Genomic DNA, 9365 nt, shown 5'->3' with positions numbered 1-9365 from the left:
TAGCTGCTAACAGGCAGATCACAGAACGTTGCTTTACAACATTTAGCTATTATGAAATTACTTGAGAACGGAGAGTAACAATGAAGGTTTTTGATTGGTCACTGGCTATGTCATGCACGCGTCAACATTTCCTCATAAAAAACACAGGTATGACCTTTTTACCTTGAAGTTTCCATGTCATAATAGCTATGAGGCACTCCTGGTTAATAGATTTCTGAGGGATTATTGCACACTTTCTGAGGAGCTGAAGTCGCTTGGCTTTTGGCTCCTGCCTCATGCTGCACCTGAGATGTGTGATAATCTCTCAGAAATGTGCTGCTTGTCAAGTCTTATGGCTTAATTATAAACATTAACGAAAGTCAGCTACAGCTTAAGAGGCTTGCCCATCTGTTTCTGCACTTGATGGATGGTTGTGGTAAGTCAAGAAAGCCTATCCGGACACATGGTTTAGTCACCTAGCGTTGCTTTTACAAGTCCTATTGGTTTTATCTTTGCTATTTATTTATTGAAAAGCGTTTCTTTAAACCATAACGTCATACGTGGCTCCTTGGCGAGTGTGGCTCCTTGTGGCGCCAGGCAGCTGCGGAGGGGGGCTTGCTTGCTTTGTTTTAGAAGCGGCTTGAAGTGGAGCGAGCCACTTTGAAGGCGCACTCCCAGTGCCAATCAGCTGACTGGCAAAAGGGGCTTGCTCCATTTTCATGAATCAGTTTGCATTCAAAGCTCCGTTTTCAGAAGTGATTCATGCAAACAAAGCAAGGCTCTTCAAAGGGAGTGCTCCGAGTGTGCCTTCAAAGTGGCCTGCTCTGTTTTAGAGTGTTTCCTAAAATGGAGATCTGTTTTAGGAAGTGGTTTGAAACAGAGCCTTGAAAGCACGCTCCCAGTGCTGATCAGCTGATTTGCATTGGGAGCCAACCTTCAGAGGAGGTCACTGTAACAACCCACCAGCTGTTCAGTAGTCATAGCATTCCCAGGTGTCCATTACCTGGTGTCAGGGGAATGGCACATGGCTGGTCCCGCTTACCTATCAAGTTGGACTATGAAGGATGGGCTAAGTAATGATGCAGCTCATTGGCCAGACCCAGTTCTGCATCCCTGCACAAAAGGAAAAGAGGTTGAGAAGCAGGATGCGGAAAGGAATCTCAGACATCATATCTTATGTCCCCTACATGTTGTGATGTATCATCACTGGAGCTGAACAAAACCTGTCTCCAAAAATTTCCCACACCATTTGTGGATGGTCAAATGCATGCACCAAGTGGGGGCAGGGGGAGAGAATTTGTCAAATATGGCAGGGAATCCAACAGTTTTTTTCTCAGAAGATTCTCTCCTGAGATATTTTGTGTCACTTAATTTGTGATCAAACTCATACCTTTAGCTCATATTGGTGGGTGAAGGAAACCATGGGCTAAGAGAGCAGTGGAAGGAGTAGGGGCTAAGCCTATGGCTTTCTTGAACAATATTGAAATCCTATTATACCATATCAAAACTTGATTTACAGTTGAGTACAAAATTCATAGATGGCAAAATGGGCGGGGGGGTTTCTCTGAATATTCTCATGGAGAAGACTGAAATTCCCCCAACAATTCAAGGTAAAGGTAAAGGTAAAGGGACCCCTGACCATTAGGTCCAGTCGCGGACGACTCTGGGGTTGTAGCATTTATCTCGCTTTACTAGCCGAGGGAGCTTCTGGGTCATGTGGCCAGCATGACTAAGCCGCTTCTGGAGAACCAGAGCAGTGCACGGAAACGCTGTTTACCTTCCCGCCAGAGCAGTATCTATTTATCTACTTGCACTTTGACGTGCTTTCGAACTGCTAGGTGGGCAGGAGCAGGGACCAAGCAGTGGGAGCTCACCCCGTCATGGGGACTCAAACTGCCGACCTTCTGATCGGCAAGCCCCTGAACGCATAATTCCTCAGCCCTAGCCCCCCCTTCAACCAAACTGCAGTAGGGACTTTATTATGCAATCTGGGGGGTCACGGGTGCATTTGGGATATTTGTATTCAGAACAGTGAACAACAGTTTCCTACCCTCCATAAAATTCTTTCTCTTTGCTATAAAGATCTGAGATTGAGTCCAAAATCTGAGAACTCTTTTGCTATATATGGTGAATATTTGCTGGAGTGGGAAAGGACCACAGACCCATCTCCCTGACCCTATCCCCACTTTCAGAACATGTTAAACTGTGAGTGCAGATGTTGCCGGACTCCAACTCCCATCATCCCCCTGGCTATAAACCATGATGGCTATGCCTATGGGCAATGGGAGTAGGAGTGCAACAGCATGCAGAAGACTACTAATTGGCCTGTGTTCAGGCCTTGAGCAAGTCACTTCCCTCCCTCATTGAACCTACTCACAGCCTTGATGAACTGGTGCTTAACTACCCTCAACATTGGCTGTGGGGGCTTCTGAGCATGCTCAGTTCTCAGGGGGCTTAAGTAAATAAGAGCCAACAGAATGAAACAAAAGACATATCAAGCAACCTGTCTTCCCCACAATGGCCAGCCAGATGTGTATTGGAAGCCCACAAACAGGACATGAGGGCAAAAGACCTTTGCTATTTACTAATTACTCTTCTAGCTTGCCCTATGAAGCACTTAATCCGAAGAAAACCAGTGTAAACAAGCAAAATGCATCCAAGTGTGTTTCTGGGCTGGATTGTAAACAGAGATAAAACTGAATCTGCAAGCCTTTGTGCTCCTGCAAAAGAGGAATGTGGGTTATGAATGTTTGCAGAAGGAAATGAAGAGTGAACTTCATTTTAAATTATGAGAAAGGATCCCACTTGGGGGGACAAGGGGGGAACTTCCATTTGTTTTCTTCAGAGTGCAACAAAACAAACAGTTCTGTGTAAGAGTGGAGACCAAACTGAGCATCAGTGGGCAGGAAAGTCGCTGAAGAATAGTGATATCCAAGGTTTTATCTGTGCCACGTAGCAGATTTCATATTGCCAAAATAGAGAGGTATTCATTATTAAAGGAATGGTGTCATTCCTATAATCAAAATATGGGCCTCTCTTTTCACTGCCTTCTTTTACGGGGTTTGCTGTGGGTATCTGACCTCACGGGCACACAAAGAATATTTCCCTTCTTTGATCTTTATCTTTGAACTTGAGCTATGAGTCATACTTGGAGCGACTGGTATACTGCAGATTAAATGCCATAGCCCATTCCTCTCCACTATTTAAAAGTATCTGCTTGGGTGCTGGATATTATGTACTATGATTTATAATCCCTCCATCCCCCAATTGTGAGTGTGTATGAGATATCTGAACTTTATGTTTCCAAATTTTCTAATCGGATTCCTTCCCCCTGCAGTAAAAAAAAAAAAAAGCATATGTATTTCACTGAATTCTCCTTGTTGATTACCACTTTAAATATTGTAATACTTGAAAATGTAAAGCAGGGTCCCTAGCAATCTCCATCTGAGGATTATCGACTGCTAACATGAGTGGAAGGAAGTCTTGTGTGAGGGAATTTCTGATGCCTTCCTTCCCCCCCCCCTTCTGGGGGTCAAAATATCGACTGAACAAGTACTGTATTGGTCCGAATATAAGCCGCACTCGAATATAAGCCGCACCTTTAAAATTGGAGGGGAGAAAAGAAAAAAGAAAAAATACCCAAATATAAGCCATTCCATTCCTCGCTGCTCCTGGCTGCATACTGGGCGGGGGGAGCCGCACTGCATTGCCGCCGGCCATTCCCCTTCCTGCTCTCTCCCTTCCTGCCCTTGGGGGAGAGGATGGGGGACTACGCTTGGGATGGGCACCACTTTGCCGTGCTCCTGGCACTGTTTGCCCTGTGCTCCTGGCTGCATACCATAAGGTCGTGAATATAAGCCACACTTTAACTTTTCACGGTCAGAATTTGGGAAAAAAGCGAGGCCTTTTCAGGCCAATATGGTATTCCTCAAACAGTGGCCCACGACTCACCAGTGGGCCTGAGTGCCCTGCCCGCTACAGTACCTGTGCCATAACCTTTCGGTTGGGCCAGTGCCGACACCAGCACCTCCATGCATGCTGACTAAAACTGCCCAGGAGACAGAGATTTTGTGGGAGTAGATGAGGAAAGGTCACAGGAGGCACTAAAGATAATTGGAAAGTATGATAATCTGTATTGCCACTGTCCCATACAGAACAACGAAATTGAAAAGTGAGATAAAAAGCTAATATTTATTGATAATAATTAATAATGCATAAATAAATAACTGGGAATAGAAAGTGCAAAGATAAGAGGGAGGATCTGTCAGAGGAGTAAGAAGCGAATTTCAAAAGACCAGCAATGAAGGACTGTAGGGTCTGGTGGGAAGGCAGAATTAGCTGCAAGCTGAGCGTGAAAGAAGAATGGAATAAAAATATAGAGCTGTGCAAAAATTATTTGAGAGACACGGGAAAGGGGAAAATATAAAAGAAAATGTAATCACCACTAAAAACTGAGCCACAATATCTCCAGAGCAAATGTCTTGACTTAGCTTGTGGGATGATGAGTGATGGAGCTCCTCGCCACGGGAGAAACACTGTGAGGAAGAATTTAGCAATTTCTGAAAATGGATTAGATATCAGCAGAAGGTGACATCAGTAATTGCCAGCTGATTATACCAAACTTTGCCTCCATCCGCCACCATTTCCATAACTGGGGCTGCCCCTGCACTGCCATTTTGGGACTGGTGACCCTCCACACAATTTTCAGTCATCTCAAGTGAGTCCTGGGGGTAGAAAGACTGAGAGGCCCTGAGCTGAAGAGTGAGGTGGTACCCAGAGGTTGCTGCTGGAGGAAATACAAACACTTTCCAAGAAATACTTTGCCCTGTAGAATTCATATGAGAATTATGTCAACATAACCCTTTCCTTTCTTTTCTTTAGCAAATGACGGACTGTTGGAAGAGTGGGGTGGAATGTAGGAAACCCAATAGATAACTTCCCCTCTTCATTTTTCCCCCAGATTCCACTCCAGGAGGCTCTCAAGCCAGCATCTTTTTCAAGACTGTGTCTCATTTTCTCTACATGCAGTTTATAAGAATGAGTAGCCACAGAAGGATAATTTTTATTCATCACCTCATGGTAAGATTTCCGTGCAAAACAAAAACAAAAACCCAAAACAAATATGCAAACTTGCCGTAATATGTCATCCTAACATATGATGTAAGAGGAATTCGTTACTATGGTTGTTCAGCTGCCTGAAAAAATATCGCACCCTTTCCAGAGATTTGGATAAATGCTCAATAGCCATTTGACGTTACCGCATGTAGCTGTGTTATTGTGGCAGGTGTGTGTGTGTGTTTTGCACTGGCTTATCCGGTCATGAAAAATACATCTCTATCTCTCTCTCTCTCTCTCTCTCTCTCTCTCTCACTCACACACACACACACACACACTCTCACACACACACACACACTGTAAATCATTAAAAATTGCATTCTTCTAAGATAGTCCTCTATTTTGAAATCCAGTTTTTGGCACCTCTTTGTTTTTATACCAGCTGTGGTGTTTCATCTCCAGAGGCACACGGATGACATCTGAACATCCAGCACTATTGTGCTTAGAGACTCCACAAACAACCCCACCAAATCCTGTATGATAAATTTCCCCCTGATTAGTTAAACAGATACTGCAATGCGCCAACAGAAGGAGGCGTTGTTGACACAGCATCTCCTGAGACTCTGGCTATGTTTTCTTTGAGTTCTTCAGCATTCAGCCCTTGGAGCAGCGAGAAGACTGGGTGGCGGGGGGAGGAATCAGTTCACATTATTCATTCCCAGTGATTTCTTTCTTTCTTGATTTCTCCCTTTCTTTTGGTTTTCATTATAGTGCCAGATAAAATCCTGTCATGTGGAACTGAGGCTGAGAGCAGGCCTTTGAAGAGCAGAATATGAAAATATTGTTTGATCCAATCACAATATGCTTTTTAAGAGTCTAATCCATAAAGTCAGTTCTCTGTATTAAGGATGAAAGAAACAAACAGTGGTATGCGGTGTTTTGTGAGTGTGTGTTTTGAAAGGTATTTTTAGCTCCTGGTTTCTCCATCACCACCTCACCAAGGATACAGAAGAGTACCTAATTGTACCTAGTACCTGGTCATTGTGTGGAAGAGGAATGGTAAGATGGATAGGAAAAGAGTGAAAGGAGGAGGGCTGAAAGAGGAAAATGTTATGTACTGAAGTTCTCACCCTGGGCCAGCAGGGGGATACTGTAGATAGTTTTCACTCAGGTCCACATATGCAAATAAGGGATTGAAAGTGACGTTCAGTGATTGGATAGTTACAGAAAATGGTTACTGTTGCATTCTAGTGGAGCTCTATATAAGCAGGCTGGCTGAACCCTTCAGTTCAGTTCTGTTCTGGCCTGTGAATAAGCAAGAGCTGTTTGAAGAATCGCTGTGTCGTCTGATATGTTCACCCGCAACTTAACAGAAAAAAATGGGTGGCCCTGCTTTCTGCTAGCATGCAGCCTCTGAAAGGTCACCCCAACAGGGGACGCAGCCCTCAAAAGAAAAGAGGCTTCCCAGCCCTGTAGAGTTTGAGGCAGAGGTCCTTCCAAGGGCTGCTTAATTGCTGGACATTCAGCCTGGGGCTATATGCACACTATCTCGAAGTCCCTTACACTCAGTCCTTTGAATTACTCAAAAATAAGTCCCACTGAGTCCAATGAGGCTTGCTCATCGAGTCTCAGGTAAGTATTATAAGACTACAGCCTGAGTCCTTAGAGAGAGACGCTTGAAGGCTGCAGCCAAAGTTAAATTTCTGAATTACTCTAGAGCATGACATCCAGGCCTACACGGTGATTTATTTGAAGGTTCTAGTTAGGTCTTTGAACAGATTGGTAGATTGCGGTCACTTTAGTTTTCTTGTTGTTGTTGTATAAGCTACTAGATACTATGACAACATACATGGGAACATCCTGGTTCTTGGTCAAGGCTGTTGGATCAGCTTTCCCAGCGTAAAGGGATAATTGTGCGTCTCTCCTTCCTCTCTGTCCACACTGTATCTCCACAATACACATGACACACCCATTCTGACGGTGGTTTGATGAGCGGTTTCCAAAAGGGAACAAATGAAGCATGGGTGTAGTTAATCGCTGTGGCTTTCCCATCTATGAATATGCAATACAGACCTTTTGGATCCATTTCCAACACAGAATGGACATACGGCCGATTGACGGCAATTTACAAAGGGGTGTCAGTGAATGACATACTAAATTACCTTGTAGGGTAATGTTTTTTCCATGCTGTGTAGGAACTCTTTTTTGTTTGTTTTGTTTGTTTCCTAGCTAGCTAACCAACCAGCCGACCAGAACTAAACAGCTCAAAAGACACAGACCCCTGCCATGTCATTTAAAGTTTTGATTACCATGCAATAATAAATAAGAAACACAGTGTTTTATCCCTCCAGTTACTTGAATTAAAGAATGCAGCAGCCCTGCGGCTACAAAGGCACACCTAGTTCGGCATTCTGTCGTCACACTGGCTCACTAGATGCCCATGGGAAACTCACAAGAAGGATATAAGCACAATAGCAAATAAGTGCAATAGTTTCTGATACTGGTGGGCATCTATAAACCATCATTGCTAGGGGCCATTAATATGCTTATCCTCTGTGAATGGGCCAGTAACCCCTTTAAAGTCATTCACGTTGGTGGCACTGCGTACATCCCTATGCCATCACTACACCTTGTGCCAGAGAATTCCACAGCTGTGTTTTGTGCGACATCGGTGCCATTCATTAAAGTGAAATCTTTCTGGATGGGAGAGCACACAGCAACCGAAACGGAACACCAGATCAGTGCATTAGTTACATGGTTGTTGTTGTTTTTAAACCATTTAGGCCCATATTGGATTTTTTAAAAGAATGCCCTTGATTGTAAAGTTTGTATGTGACAAACTGGTATTTGAAAACACATACTTCACACAAGCACACTTCTCGGGGAGCCTGTTGAATGAGCATTTGCTGGCAAACGGAGGTTTTTAATTTAATTTAATTTAATTTTAAAACGTGCTGCCTTTCAGAGCCAAAAGCCTTGCTAAGACAGCTAACATAATATACAAAGCTATAAAACACAATTTCAATAAAATGCCATATATTGAAAACAATGGTTAGCAAAATCACAAGCAATTCCGAAAATAAATTAAACCAGGGAGTGGGAGACTTTCTTCAGTGTCCTAAGGGCTGGATTCTCTCATAGGTTCACCTGCCAGTGGGTCAGAGGCAAAAGCAACTGAGGTAACGCTTACCTTTTCTACAGAAGTCTACATTCTAGACACACAAAAAGATCTATATGAGAATCCATATTTAAATCAATACTTAAATCACAAAATACTTCTATAGATATGTATATTATCACCATGTGTGTGTTTATAAAGGTATTTCATTCTGAAATATGCACCTGTTCACACATTTTTGTACATTTTTTGTTCAGAGAACCGTATCGCAAATTTCAGATAAGTGTGAAATCTAAAGGATAATTATGTTCTGATCTGTGTAGAAGTCCAATAGGTATGATTTAGGTGAGTTCTCTTAAAACTGTGGACCAAACTAAATCATCCTCCATCTTAACACATAGCCGTTGCAATTCCCACAATTGGTGTGGAGCTTCGTTGACCTAGCAACTTGTTAGGAAAGGGGCTTTTATTATTATTTTAAAAATCCTCACAATTCAGCTTTGAGTATGCTATCTTTCTAAAGGAATGTTGCCTAGTTTGCCTTCTTTGCCATCAAACAGATGGTTCTTGTAGGAATCCTTACTTATCTCCTACTTAGTCATTGGCAAGATGGACTTCTTGTTCCAGCAGAACTTTTTCCATCCATGTATCTATGGATGCAATTATAGGCCCTGGAAAGCTGTTTGTTTTCAGGGAGGGCTGCCACCCCAACAACTGGTTCTAAGACAGGCAGTTTCAGAAATACCACAACTTTCTCAAGTTGTCTACATGGCCATATCTTTTGTCGTGTGTCTTCCAGCGTTGGCTCATAAACTGATATAACAATTGTCGGTTTCCTGTTTTCTTTAGTCCAAGACTATGAAACCTCAAGCTGGATAAAAGGCTAATGTGAGGCACAGACTGGACCCTTTGTATACCTTGGTAGCCTATCCAAAGTATAACATTTTGTTAAGATCTGACTGATTCCTGGTATTGAGTAATAAGTCAATGTTTCTCCCTCTAATAGAAATAATTGGAAACTGAGTAGAAGTCATATAGGAGAATTGTGAAATGTGTAAGACTAAGAATGCTGGCAATATTGAGGTATGCATGTTAGGGGCAATGTGAATTGTATGGTTAATGTGCATAACAAGCACTCATCATATATCATAACCATTGTGTACATCATCTCCCCAGGAGAAGGAAAATATCCACATTCTCTGGAAAGTATACA

At 42.9% G+C, this 9365-nt stretch overlaps 1 long non-coding RNA gene across 2 annotated transcripts; it reads left to right on the top strand.

Moving 5' to 3' along the window:
* Nucleotides 1–245: 245 nt before the first annotated feature.
* LOC310760113 lies at nucleotides 246–8267 on the top strand. 2 transcript variants are annotated; one of them, XR_014546783.1, is made up of 3 exons: nucleotides 246–415; nucleotides 4940–5058; nucleotides 8176–8267. It is a non-coding gene; the product is annotated as an uncharacterized lncRNA (long non-coding RNA). The 2 variants fall into 2 exon arrangements; XR_014546784.1 differs by lacking the exon at nucleotides 8176–8267 and adding an exon at nucleotides 5806–5945.
* Nucleotides 8268–9365: the final 1098 nt, after the last annotated feature.

The sequence above is a fragment of the Podarcis filfolensis genome (assembly GCF_964270895.1).
Source record: "Podarcis filfolensis genome assembly, chromosome: 3".
Classification (NCBI taxonomy): Eukaryota; Metazoa; Chordata; class Lepidosauria; order Squamata; family Lacertidae; genus Podarcis; species Podarcis filfolensis.
The sequence above is the reverse complement of the archived record's forward strand: the minus strand, read 5'-3'. Positions and strand labels throughout refer to the sequence as shown.